We start from the raw sequence: 14,539 nt of genomic DNA, 5'->3' as shown, positions 1-14,539 counted from the left end.
TCTTGCAAATAGAATGGAGAAAATACAAGAAACGTTTAACAAGGACCTAGAAGAACTAAAGAGCAAACAAACAATAATGAACCACACAATAAATGAAATTAAAAATTCTCTAGAAGGCACCAATAGCAGAATAACTGAGGCAGAAGAACGGATAAGTGACCTGGAAGATAAAATAGTGGAAATAATTACTGCAGAGCAGAATAAAGAGAAAAGAATGGCAAGAATTGAGGACAGTCTCAGAGACGTCTGGGACAACATTAAATGCACCAACATTCGAATTATAGGGGTCTCAGAAGAAGAAGAGAAAAAGAAAGGAGCTGAGAAAATATTTGAAGAGATTATAGTTGAAAACTTCCCTAATATGGTAAAGGAAATAGTCAAGTCCAGGAAGTGCAGAGAGTCTCATACAGGATAAATCCAAGGGGAAACACTCCAAGACACATCTTAATCAAACTATCAAAAATTAAATACAAAGAAAAAACATTAAAAGCAGCAAGGGAAAAACAACAAATAACACGCAAGGGAATCCCCATATGGTTAAAAGCAGATCTTTCAGCAGAAACTTTGCAAGCCAGAAGGGAGTGGCAGGACATATTTAAAGTGATGAAGGAGAAAAACCTACAACCAAGATTACTCTACCCAGCAAGGATCTCATTCAGATTTGATGGAGAAATTAAAATCTTTACAGACAACCAAAAGCTAAGAGAATTTAGCACCACCAAACCAGCTTTACAACAAACGCTAAAGGAACTTCACTAGGCAGGAAACACAAGAGAAGGAAAAGACCTACAATAATAAACCCAAAACAATTAAGAAAATGGAAATAGGAACATACATATCGATAATTACCTTAAATGTAAATGTATTAAATGCTCCAACCAAAAGACATAGATTGGCTGAATGGATACAAACACAAGACCCTTATATATGCTGCCTACAAGAGACCCACTTCAGACCTAGGGACACAAACAGAATAAAAGTGAGGGATGGAAAAAGATATTTCATGAAAATGAAAAGCAAAAGAAAGCTGGAGTAGCAATTCTCATTTCAGACAAAACATACTTTAAAACAAAGACTATTATAAGAGACAAAGAAGGACACTACATAAAGATAAAGGGATCAATCCAAGAAGAAGATATAACAATTGTAAATATTTATGCACCCAACATGGGAGCACTTCAATACATAAGGCAAATACTAACAGCCATCAAAGGGGAAATCAACAGTAACACAATCATAGTAGGGGACTTTAACATACCAGATTCACCAATGGACAGATCATCCAAAATGAAAATGAATAAGGAAAATAAGCTTTAAATGATACATTACAGAAGATGGACTTAGTTGATATTTATAGGACATTCCATACAAAAACACAGAATAGATATTATTCTCAAGTGCTCCTGGAACATTCTCCAAGATAGATCATACCTTGGGTCACAAATCAAGCCTTGGTAAATTTAAGAAAATTGAAATTGTACCTAGTATCGTTTCTGACCACAACACTATGAGACTAGATATCAATTACAGGAAAAGATCTGTAAAAAATACAAACACATGGAGGCTAAAAAACACACTACTTAATAACCAAGAGATCACTGAAGAAATCAAAAAGGAAATCAAAAAATACCTAGAAACAAATGACAATAAAAACACAATGACCCAAAACCTATGGGATGCAGCAAAAGCAGTTCTAAAGCGAAAGTTTATAGCAATACATTCCTACCTTAAGAAACAAGAATCATCTCAAATAAACAACTTAAACTTACACCTAAAGCAATTACAGAAAGAAGAACAATAAAAACCCCAACGTTAGCAGAAGGAACAAAATCATAAAGATCATATCAGAAACAAGTTAAAAAGAAATGAAGGAAACAATAGCAAAGATCAATCAAACTAAAAGATGGTTCTTTGAGAAGATAAAGAAAATTGATACACCAGTAGCCAGACTTATCAAGAAAAAAAGGGAAAAGACTCAAATCAACAGAATTAGAAATGAAAAAGGAGAAGTAACAACTGACACTGCAGAAATACAAAGGATCATGAGAGATTACTGCAAGCAACTCTATGCCAATAAAATGGACAACGTGGAAGAAATGGACAAATTCTTAGAAATTCACAACCTTCCGAGACTGAACCAGGAAGAAATAGAAAATATGAACAGACAAATCGCGAGCACTGAAATTGAAACTGTGATTAAAAATGTTCCAACAAACAAAAGCCCGGGACCAGATGGCTTCATGGGCGAATTCTATCAAACATTTAGAGAAGAGCTAACACCTATCCTGCTCAAGTTCTTCCAAAATATAGCAGAGGGAGGAACACTCCCAAACTCATTCTACAAGGCCACCATTACTCTGATACCAAAACCAGATACAGATGTCACAAAGAAAACAGAATCCAACAGCACATTAGAAGGATCATACACTATGATCAAGTGGGGTTTTTCTCAGGAATGCAAAGATTCTTCAATATATGCAAATCAATCAACGTGATACACCATATTAAAAAATTGGAGGAGAAAAACCATATGATCATCTCAATAGATGCAGAGAAAGCTTTCAACAAAATTCAACACCCATTTATGAGTAAAACCCTCCAGAAGTAGGCATAGAGGGAACTTTCCTCAACATAATAAATGCCATATATGACAAACCCACAGCCAACATCGTCCTCAATGGTGAAAAAATGAAACCATTTCCAGTAAGATCAGGAACAAGACAAGGTTGCCCACTCTCACCACTATTATTCAACATAGTTTTGGAAGTTTTAGCCACAGCAATCAGAGAAGAAATAGAAGTAAAAAGAGTCCAAATCAGAAAAGAAGTAAAACTGTCACTGTTTGCAGATGACATGATACTATACATAGAGAATCCTAAAGAGGCTACCAGAAAACTACTAGAGCTAATCAATGAATTTAGTAAAGTAGCAGGATACAAAATTAATGCACAGAAATCTCTTGCATTCCTATACACTAATGATGAAAAATCTGAAAGTGAAATTAAGAAAACACTCCCATTTACCATTGCAACAAAAAGAATATAATATGTAGGAATAAACCTACCCAAGGAGGCAAAAGACCTGTATGCAGAAAATTATAAGAAACTGATGAAAGAAATTAAAGATGATACAAATAGATGGAGAGATATACCATGTTCTTGTATTGGAAGTATCAACATTTTGAAAATGACTGTACCATACAAAGCAGGCTACAGATTCAATGCAATCCATATCAAACTACCACTGGCATTTTTCACAGAACTAGAATAAAATATTTCACAATTTGTATTGAAACACAAAAGATCACAAATAGCCAAAGCAATCTTGCAAAAGAAAAACGGAGCTGGAGGAATCAGGCTCCCTGTCTTCAGACTACTACAAAGCTACAGTAATCAAGACAGTATGGTACTGGCAAAGAAACAGAAATATAGATCAATGAAACAGGATAGAAAGCCCAGAGATAAACCCATGAACATGTGGTCCCCTTATCTTTGATAAAGGGGGCAAGGATATACAGTGGAGAAAAGACAGCCTCTTCAATTAGTGTTGCTGGGAGAATTGGACAGCTACATGTAAAAGAATGGAATTAGAACACTCCCTAACGGCACACACAAATCTAAACTCAAAATGGATTAAAGACCTAAATGTAAGGCCAGACATCATAAAACTCTTAGAGGAAAACATAGGCAGAATACTCTATGACATAAATCACAGCAAGATCCTTTTTCACCCACCTCCTAGAGAAATGGAAATAAAAACAAAAATAAACAAATGGGACCTAATGAAACTTAATAGCTTTTGCACAGCAAAGGAAACCATGAACAAGATGAAAAGAGAACCCTCAGAATGAGAGAAAATATTTACAAATGAAGCAACTGACAAAGGATTAATCTCCACAAATTACAAGCAGCTCATGCAGCTCAATATCAAAAAAACAAACAACCCAATCCAAAAATGGGCAGAAGACTTAAATAGACTTTTCTCCAAAGAAGATATACAGATTTCCAACAAACACATGAAAGAATGCTCAACATCATTAATCATTAGAGAAATGTAAATCAAAACTACAATGAGATATCATCTTACACCAGTCAGAATGGTCTTCATCAAAAAATCTACAAACAATACATATTGGAGAGGGTGTGGAGTAAAGGGAACCCTCTTGCACAGTTGGTGGGAATGTAAATTGATACAGCCACTATGGAGGACAGTATAGAGGTTTCTTAAAAAACTAAAAATAGAACTACCATATGACCCAGCAATCCCACTACCAGGCATATAACCTGAGAAAACCATAGGTCAAAAAGAGTCATGTACCAAAATGTTCATTGCAGCTCTATTTATAATAACCAGGACATGGCAGCAACCTAAGTGTCCATCAACAGATGAATAGATAAAGAAGATGTGGCACATATATACAATTGAATATTCCTCAGCCATAAAAATGAATGAAACTAAGTTATTTGTAGTGAGGTGGATGAACATAGAGACTATCATACAGAGTGAAGTAAGTCAGAAAGAGAAAAACAAGTTCCCTATGCCAACACACATATATATATGGAATCTAAAAAAAAAAAAAAAAAAAAGGTCATGAAGAACCTAGTGGCAAGACGGGAATAAAGATGCAGACCTACCAGAAAATAGACTTGAGGATACAGGGATGGGGGAAGGGTAAGCTGGGACAAAGTGAGAGATTGGCATGGACATATATACACTACCAAACGTAAAATACATAGCTAGTTGGAAGCAGCCGCATAGCACAGGGAGATCAGCTTGGTGCTTTGTGACCACCTAGAGGGGTGGGATAGGGAGGGTGGGAGGGAGGGAGATGCAAGAGGGAAGAGATATGGGGATATATGTATATGTGTAACTGATTCACTTTCTTATAAAGCAGAAACTAACACACCATTGTAAAGCAATTATACTCCAATAAAGATGTTAAAAAAATAAAAAAGAATATGGTGGGTTCTTAACTCCTTGTTCTAAGTAAATGCAAATATTCTTACCTTCCCAATCTCTATCTGCTATAGCCCAATAGACTTTACCTGGCTTTTGGATATACCTTACTTTGGTGACTCATATTGGGATTCTTATCAGTAGAAAAATGTTCAGATATTTTATTATAACTAATATTTTGAGTTCAAATCTCCTATTCCTGTCCATAGGTTTTAAGGAGTGGGAAAAAAATCACTCTCAGAAATTCACATCAATCTCAAATGTGTGTTGTCCTATTATAAACCGTCCATTTTTCAACACTGTGAAGAATCTTTAGCACACCAGTAATATCATTTAAATTATTCACTATCTTTAACAATCATCCCTTATGAACATGTATTATTCTGTACCTTCTTGAAAATCATTAATAGAAATGGAAAACACATTGTGGCAAATGACAGGATATATAGCAAACTACTAGAAAACTTCCTACATACTGAAACACTCTAACTTTTATTATTGTGGATAAAGTAATTCAAATATTTACTCTTCTTTCTAATCATCTTTGGTTCTAGTTTATACTTCTCCATTTTATCAACAGAGATTGTAAGTTAAACACCTATCTGATGCCCATTTCCCTGCTCACTGGTGGTTCAAAATTCCATTCATTTATTTTGTAGAAGCCTAAAATGTCATTACTCTAAAAAACCAGATTTACACTCCATTGCAGTAGCTACATACTCCTTTAAAATCTAATCACATATCTTGGGATTTTAGTCTCTTCACAAATGTTAGTTTTATATTTTTGATTCTCAATACAATTCTCCTAAAAGAGAATAAGAAGTCAGGGAATTCTGATGGTTTGGCCATTCATCAGCATTACAGACGCTTTTTGTCACCTTTGTTTCTGGATATATTTTCTTTTGAATTTTTTTTTTTAATTAATTTTTATTGGTGTATATTGCCTTACAATATACAATATACAATATATTGAGTTAGTTTTGACTGTACAGCAAAACTAATCTGTTATACATATACATATATCCCCTATTTTTTGAATTTCCTTCCCATTTAGATAACCACAGTGCATTAAGTAGAGTTCCCTGTGCTATACAGTATGTTTTCATTAGTTGTCTATTTTATACATAGTATCCATAGTGTATATATGTCAAACCCAATCTCCCAATTCCTCCCACTCCCCCTTCCCCTCCTTGGTATCCATACATTTGTTCTCTACATCTGTGTCTCTATTTCTGCTTTGCAAATAGGATCATCTATACTATTTTTCCAGATTCCACATATATGCGCTAATGTAGGATATTTGTTTTTCTCTGTCTGACTTACTTCACTCTGTATGACAGTATCTAGGTCCATCCACATCTCTACAAATGACCCAATTTCATTCATTTTTATGGCTGAGTAACATTCCGTTGTACATATATACCATATCTTCTTTATCATTTCATCTGTCAGTGGATACTTAGGCTGCTTCCATGGTCTTGCTATTGTAAATAGTGCAGCTATGAACATTGGGAGGCATGTGTCATTTTGACTTATGATTTTCTCTGGGTTTATGCCCAGTAATGGGATTGCTGAGTCATATGGTAGCTCTATTTTTAGTTTTTTAAGGAACCTCCATATTGTTTTCCATAGTGCCCGTATCAATTTACATTCCTACCAACAGTGCCTGAAGGTTCCCTTTTCTCCACACCCTCTCCAGCACTTATCTTTTGTAGATTTTTTTGATAATGATCGTTCTGACCAATGTGAGGTGTTACCTCATTGTAATTTTGATTTGTATTTCTCTAATAATTACTGATGTTGAGCATCTTTTCATGTGTTTGTTGGCCATCTGTATGTCTTCTTTGGAGAAATGCCTATTTAAGCCTTCTGCCTATTTTGATTGGGCTGTTTTTGTTTGTTTGTTTTTTGTATTGTTTTTTGATACTGAGCTACTTATATATTTTAGAGATTAATCCTTTGTCATTGCTTCATTTGCAAATATTTTCTCTGATTCCAAGGGTTGTTTTTTGTCTTGTTTATGGTTTCCTTTGCTGTGCAAAAGCTTTTAAGTTTAATTAGGTCCTATTTATTTATTTTTGTTTTTATTTTACTTATTCTAGGAGGTGGGTCAAAAAAGATCTTGCTGTGATTTATGTCAAAGAGTTTTCTGCCTATGCTTTCCTCTAAGAGTTTTATAGTTTTTGGACTATGGCAAAGGAAGCAAAAATATACAATGGAGAAAAGACAGCTTCTTCAATAAGTGGTGCTGGGAAAATTAGACAGTTACACATAAAATAATGAAATTAGAACACTGCCTAATACCATGCACAAAAATAAACTCAAAATGGATTAAAGACCTAAATGTAAGGATGGACTCATGTATCTTTTGACAATCTTAACTTCTCTGAAGTTTGAAAGAAAAGGAATTAAAACATTTAAGTCTCCTGGTATAATCTTCAATGTTCCCATGGGCAAAGTACTGTTTTTCATTAAATTTCTACTCTTAAATTACTTTATAATTTTCTGGGCTATCTCTGGTTTTGAAACTTCTCCTTAATTTGCCAAGTTGTACTGCTTGGTTCCATCTTCAGTGGAAACACCCTGTTCTGCTCCATGAATATCCCAATACTTCCTTCAGTTATGAGAGGATAGGAAATGCACATGTGTACAGAAATTCATTACTTTCACTCTCCCCACATCCTTCTCTATTCCCACAGTAGAGGGAAGTGTGAAAAGGAATTCTATATCAATAAGCTTCAGGCTTTTTAAAATCAGAAATGTTGATAGGGTCTTCTCATCCTCATTAGTTGAATATCTCTTGAAATCACAGGTTATTTTACAAGAATTTGGTGGGAACACCTTGACTTAATAAAACTGTACTTCAGTATTTATCACCTTTTATTATTTTAGGTTCTCTATCTTCAGGTTAAAAATCTGTGAGGGCAATGGTGATGTCTGTTTTCTTCACATTGTTCCCCAGAACAAAATACAGTTGACACTTGTGCTGACCACGCCTCCATGCAATCAAAAATCCCTGTATAACTTTAGAGCTGGTCCTCCCGTATGTATCCTCGGTTCTGTATCTATGGATTCAACCAACCTCAGATGGTGTAATGCTGTAGTATGGATTCATTGAAAGAAATCTGCATGTAAGTAGACCCTTGCTGTTCAAATCCATGTTGTTCAAGGGTCAACTGTATGTAGAAGGTGCTCAGAATATTTTTGAATGAGTAAATGAAATCCATGATGATACATATGGGATACAAAGTTAACATCACTAGCTCTGTCTGCCTGGCATAAAAATGTGGATCAAAGTGAAATTTTAGACAGCTAATAACTTCAGGCCAGGTTTTCTTTGTTTGTTCATTTGTTTTGGCTTCTCAAACATTCCTTTTTTTCCAAAATTCAGCCGTAACATTGAATGTAATAGGAAAGGGAGGACAAGAGATAGGATAAAAAATACACATCTGTAAGTACCTGCCAATAGCACCTAACCAAGTGTGTGTGTGTGTGTGTGTGTGTGTGCAGATGCCGGTCACCACAGCCTCCAGACTTAGCAGATAATTTTCTACTTTTGGTGCCTAGAAGGGAGAGAAAAACTGAAGTATAAATTATGTGCTAGAAAAATCAATCAGCAGCTGTGTGCCCTTGTCTTCTGCTCTAATGCCTAGCTCTGAAACACCAGGCTGTTCTCAGTGAATGGTGGAAAGGTTAATGGAAACCAGATGTTCAAAGGTGACACTTAGACTATAAATTAAAACTGTTGCTGTGAAAGAGAGAAAAGAAAACTAAATCACCCATGGTGTAAAAGCCTATAAGCAGAAGGGGGTAGAATCAGTGCTAGGTCTGGGAAAAATCCTTCTCACATAAATTCTCATGGACATGGAGAAGTGAATTCTGAGGATATGCATCCTGAGCCAGGTCTAAGCTATACTGTGGTTGTGCCAATCAAGCAATGAAGCTGCTATTGCTGCCACCATTCACGGGAGTGGTGTTTGCCATGCTTTATCATCCAACTAGAAATTCAAATACCATGGCACATACATCCTCATAATGTTCACATTTGAATCAAGGATTTGATTGGATAGACCTGCTTGGCATAGCCTAGGTCACATGCTCGTAACCGTGTTGCAAAGGAGGCCGGGAAAGTGAGTCATTGCTTCCACCTCAATCATGGAAAGTAGGACTTAATAAATACAGGTCGTCACAAACTTAACAATTGTCCACTATGTTACTTTTCCCTGTCTTTCACTAAATGTGGTTTCATGGAAGATTAAGCTGTCTATTATTTATATCTGAGTACTAATTTAAATTTGGACCAGATTTTGCAATTATGTATTCACTCAAATCAGTTAAGAAACAGCACCTAATCTTCAAGGTAAACCTCTTTACTTATTTGATTAGTCTTTAACAAAACAACCAGTTAGCAAAATAAGAATGGCTTTTGGTGTTTACCAGACCTAGATTATTCTCCCAATCACCTCCTACAGGTTTGTGAGTTTTGTAAAGTTTAATACCTATTTATTTTTTTTCATATTTAAATTGTCCATATTGATATATATACAGTGTGTTATGTAACTGAAATGAGCTAGCACATCTGAAAGAATCGAGCAGAGTGCAAAAGGTAAACTGAATTTATTGACCACTTACGTGACTGTCAGAATGCTAGAAAATGCATATACAAAGATGAATAAGGCATGCTGCATACTTTCAAATAACTGAGACTAAGAAAAATAATTAGAATGGAATGGCTAAAATGCTTTAATAGAGCTATGTGCAGTGTTATAGACATATAGGAGAAGGCATAAAGTTTCTCAGTGAACAAATACAGGAAAGCTTCATAGGGAAGTGTGATGGTTAATTTTGTGTGACAGCTTGATTGGGCTATGGGGTGCCCAGACATTTGGTCGAATTTTATTCTGGATATATCTGTGAAGGAGTTTCTGGATGAGATTAACACTTCAATCAGTAGAGTGAGTAAAGCAGACTGCCCTTGTTAATGTGGGTAGTCCTAAACCACTCAATTGAGAGCCTGAGTAGAATATAAAAGCTAGGTAAGAGAAAACTTTGCCTGCTTGACTGATTAATCTGGGATGTTGGTCTTCTCCTGCCCTTGGACTGTAAATTTCACCATCAACTATCCTGGATCTCCAGCTTGCCAACTGTGTATCTTGGAATTTCTCAGTCTCCATAATTGTGTGATCCTATTCCTTAGAATAAATACAGCTCATATATTTCTGTTGGACAGTACTGCTATCAGCCCTGGATCCGTAGCATGGGCATGACCTGGTATCTAATAGAAATACAGAATCAGAATTCCAGGCTGAGACCTACTGACACAGATTGTGCACTTTAACAAGATCCCCAGGCGATTTGTATGTACAGAAAAGTTTATGAAGCACTACTTTAGCCCATTGCTCTAAAAATACCTCCGCTTCTTCCTCCATCTGTAGAGGAAGTTTCATTCCTGCAGCCCTTATTCCTACAGAGCTGACATATTAGGGATTATCTGACTTCACAAAAGGAAAGCCTGGTATTCTGAATAACATGTTTCTGTAAGTCAAATTCATCTTTGGTATACACATAACGTTCAGTTATTAAAATGCCATACTCAGCAAACTTGGGGCACAGAACAACTTCATTTTGTTATCAGTTTTGAGAAGGAGGAAGAATGAACTCTTTCTTCCTATGCATACATTGTTTTTCGTCAGGCTGCGGCTAAAACCTGGGGTCCTTTCTGGAGCTTGGGTGCCCTCATGCCTCCTGGAACTCTTGTTCACCCTGTACTCTCCCAGTCTCTGTACCCATAGCTGTCAGCAGTGTTTTCCCTCCCCTTCCATTATGTTACCATCCCTGCTGATCATCCCCTCAGGCCCTGCTTTCTGCTTTCTGTCACGACAGCTAATTTTGTGCAAAAGTAATTGCAGAGTAAGGTGTTTGTGCTTGATAATAGCTTAATATTTTACCTCTCGTATAGTTTTATTGCATTTTAATAGAGAGTTCCTGGAAATTAAATGGCTTATCTTAACTAGGGAGAATGAAACAGAAAGGGTGGAATTTGGAGCACCATGCCAGGCCAATGAGAAAAGGTATTTTGATATTATTCTGTTTTCCATCTCCATAACCCATACTCATCAACATTGTAAAGATTTGTACAATACAAAGACTATTTAGAAATTGTCATTATGTGAAATAAAATTGATCTAGACTAGAGGAAGAAAGAGAAGATCATTTGAAAAAATTAAGTCACAGTTTAACTTTATGCAAATATTGTTACCAGAAAAATATGAACAAATAGAGAACCGGAACTGGGTATTTTCTCCTTTTTTTTTTTTACATTTGAGTAATTTAAAACATTTCCTTTTTAATATTTTTTTTAGTAAAGTACAACATAGATACAGAAAAGTATACAAAACAATAATTTATCACAAAGTAAATATTCAGATAATCTCTTGCAAGGTTAAGAAAGCATTTTCTAATAAATATAGCTTAGTTTGGATGTTTATTTTTGAATTTTATTTAAATGGAAATATACAATGTCTGTTCTTTTATATCTAGCTTCTTTTACTCAAAATTATATTGCTAAAATTCAACTATGCTGTAGAGTGCTACAGTTTTCTACATTTCATAGCAAAATTAACGCACTGTATAAATGTACTCGAGTTTATTTGTATCATTTGTATCATTTATAGCTCATACTGATGAACTCTGGGTTGTTTCTAGTTTAGGGACAGTATGAATAATGCTGACATAAATATTTTCATTTCTGCCTTTCCTGCACATGTGTAACTGTACATGTGCTAATACTTATTTTTTTTAACATCTTTATTGGAATATAATTGTTTTACATTGTTGTGTTAGTTGCTTCTGTATAACAAAGTGAATCAGCTATATGTATACCTATAACCCCATATCCCCTCCTTCTTGTGTCTCCCTCCCACTCTCCCTATCCCACCCCTCTAGGTGGTCACAAATGTGCATATATTTCTGATGAGTAAAATTGCTTATAGCAAACTGCCAAAAATTTGGTAAAAATAATAACACTTATTTGTCCCTCACACACCTGTAGATTATTTGGAATGTCTTCCCTTCAGACTGGTATTTATCTTGCTTCTGAAAGCAGTGGGCGTCTCAGGAAATATTCTTATCATGGTGATGGAAGAATCAAAAGAGCACAAACCCCACTGCACATGAATATTCCATGCCCCTGTTCATGTCATATTCATTAGCATTCAATTGCCCTAAGTAATTCACATGGTCAAGCTTAAAGTCGTAGAATGGGGACATATACTCCACGCTGTATAAGGCCATGGCAAGAGTGTAGATATACAATATTAGTACAGAGAAAAACTAGGACCAATAATTCAATTCAACACATAGGTTACATGTATGATCAGCTTTAGTAGACAGCCCCAAACTAGTTTTCTAAACTTGTTGCACCATTTTACACTCCACCTGTAGTATATAAAAGTTCTCCATACTCCAAAAGTTCACCACTATTTGATGTTGTCTGTCTTTTAAATTTGCCAATTTGTTAGGAAAGCATTTGCATTATACTATAGTTTTAATTTGCTTTTACTGATTATTAATAAGGTTGTGCAGGTTTAAATTTATTTATCAGCCATTTGAATGACCTTTTCATACAAACTCAATCTCTTGTGCTCACTTCATCAACACACATACTAAAACTGAACAATACAGAGAAGATTAGCATGGCTCTTGTATAAGATATTATGCATATTTGTAAAACACTGCACATTTTTTATCACGTTACCTCCTCAATTCCTGTTGTCACTATCACCGCCTCCTAACCCCAAGGAAAGAAAGAGAAGGGAAGGAAAGGGAAGAGAAGGGAAACTACATCATACTTTTTCTGATACTGCTGCCTCCACCTGGGATTTCTTTCCTTCCTTACCCTTCTCCAGTTCTCTCAGTGAGATGACTCTTAAGGTAGCTGAAGGTTTGTTATGTATTCTTCAACCTCCAACTACAACTAAACTTTGTTATACTTCCTTTGTACAGTCATTTAAGAACAAGGGTCACATCTTACTAAACTTTATACCCCTAGTACCTAGTATTATGTTAAATACACATTAGAAACTAAATAAAGATTTTATAAATGGGTAATAAGTAAATGAAAGTTTTTCTACAGTAGCATGTTTTTCACAAGTTGTGTGAAGTTGGGCAAATGATATAACTTTTCTGATCTTTAATTTCTCAACTGTAAATGGAAGTGAGAATAAATTTTTCATAGGCTTAGTATGAGAATTGTGACATAATTAATGTAAAAATATGTATTTTTACCATGCCAGTACAGTTTCAATGCTCAATAAATTATAATAATAAATGTTATTACTTAAAGAAACCCTCAGTCTCTTGCTCACTTTTCATTGGAGAAGTCTGCCTCTTTCTGATTGATTTGCAGGAATTCTTTACATATTATAGATATGAGTTGTTTTTTTTTTTTTTTTTTTTCTGCTACATATACTTTATTCCACACTATGGCTTGATTTCTCTTCTCTTAGTAGTGTCTTTCATGAAACAATTTTTTTGTTTTAATGTAGTATCAATTTTAATAAATGTATTTCAATTTGTCAATCTTTCACTTTATAGTTAGTGTGTTTATATTAGCTTTTAAGAAATCTTACCAGTATAAGCCCTGGAGGTATTCTCCTATGAAATCTCTGAGAAACTTTGTTGTTTTGCTTTGCATATTTATATTTAAAACCCAACTAGAATTTATAATTTTTTATATTGTAAGGTAGAAGTCCAGTCCATTGGTTTCAATATTTATATCTGATTCACAGTACTATTTATTGAAAATATTTTCTTTTTACTACTGCTCTAAAATGCCAATTCTATTATCTAAAAAAAGTGTTCATTAGTGTATGTGTTCTCTATTCTGTCAGTTTATTTTTCAGTCCATCTGCCAATATCATATTGTCCTAATTGCTGTGGATTAATAGTAAATCTCAATATATCATAGAAATTATTCTGTTTTGAGATTGTTGTAACTATTTTTTGCCTTTTTCATTTTCATATTAATTTAGAATTAGTTGATGAATCTCCACCCTCCCTACAAATCTGTTTGGTTTGTTTTTATAAATCAATTTGGGGAATTTGACACCATTAAAATATTGACTCTTTCAATCTGTAAGAGTGGCATTCACTTCTACTTGTTTATATCATCTTTAATTTTTCTCAAAATGTTTTCCAGCTTCCTAAGTAGGACTCTTGCAAAACTTCTGCAAGATTCATTTTTTGAGATTTGATATATGTGATGTTATGGTAATTGACACCATTAAATAATTTAATTTCTTATCTTTTTTTGCTCATGTATAAAAATAAAATTGATTATTTTCTATATTGACTTTGTTGCAAGAAAACTTACTAAATTCATTTATTCAATCTACTGATTTATCTATAGAATAAATAGAAATTTTATTTATTTGAAATTTCTTTGAAATTTTCTACATACTCAAAATATATTTTCCATGAATAGTGACATTTTCCTCTTTTTTAAAACATTTTTTTTAACATCAGTCATATTTTTGCCCAGCTGAACAGGTTAGAATTACCAGTATAAAGTGAATAAAGGTAT

General features: G+C 34.5%; 1 protein-coding gene and 1 non-coding gene across 2 annotated transcripts in view; both read left to right on the top strand.

Annotated features, from left to right (window-relative positions):
• Positions 1 to 14,539, top strand: part of RIT2 (Ras like without CAAX 2) — a 568,015-nt gene that overhangs the window by 184,389 nt on the left and 369,087 nt on the right.
• Positions 12,597 to 12,701, top strand: LOC137777107 (U6 spliceosomal RNA). Its single transcript, XR_011076432.1, has one exon. It is a non-coding gene; the product is annotated as a U6 spliceosomal RNA (small nuclear RNA).

This window comes from Eschrichtius robustus, chromosome 14 (genome assembly GCF_028021215.1).
Source record: "Eschrichtius robustus isolate mEscRob2 chromosome 14, mEscRob2.pri, whole genome shotgun sequence".
Classification (NCBI taxonomy): domain Eukaryota; kingdom Metazoa; phylum Chordata; class Mammalia; order Artiodactyla; family Eschrichtiidae; genus Eschrichtius; species Eschrichtius robustus.
The sequence above is the reverse complement of the archived record's forward strand: the minus strand, read 5'-3'. Positions and strand labels throughout refer to the sequence as shown.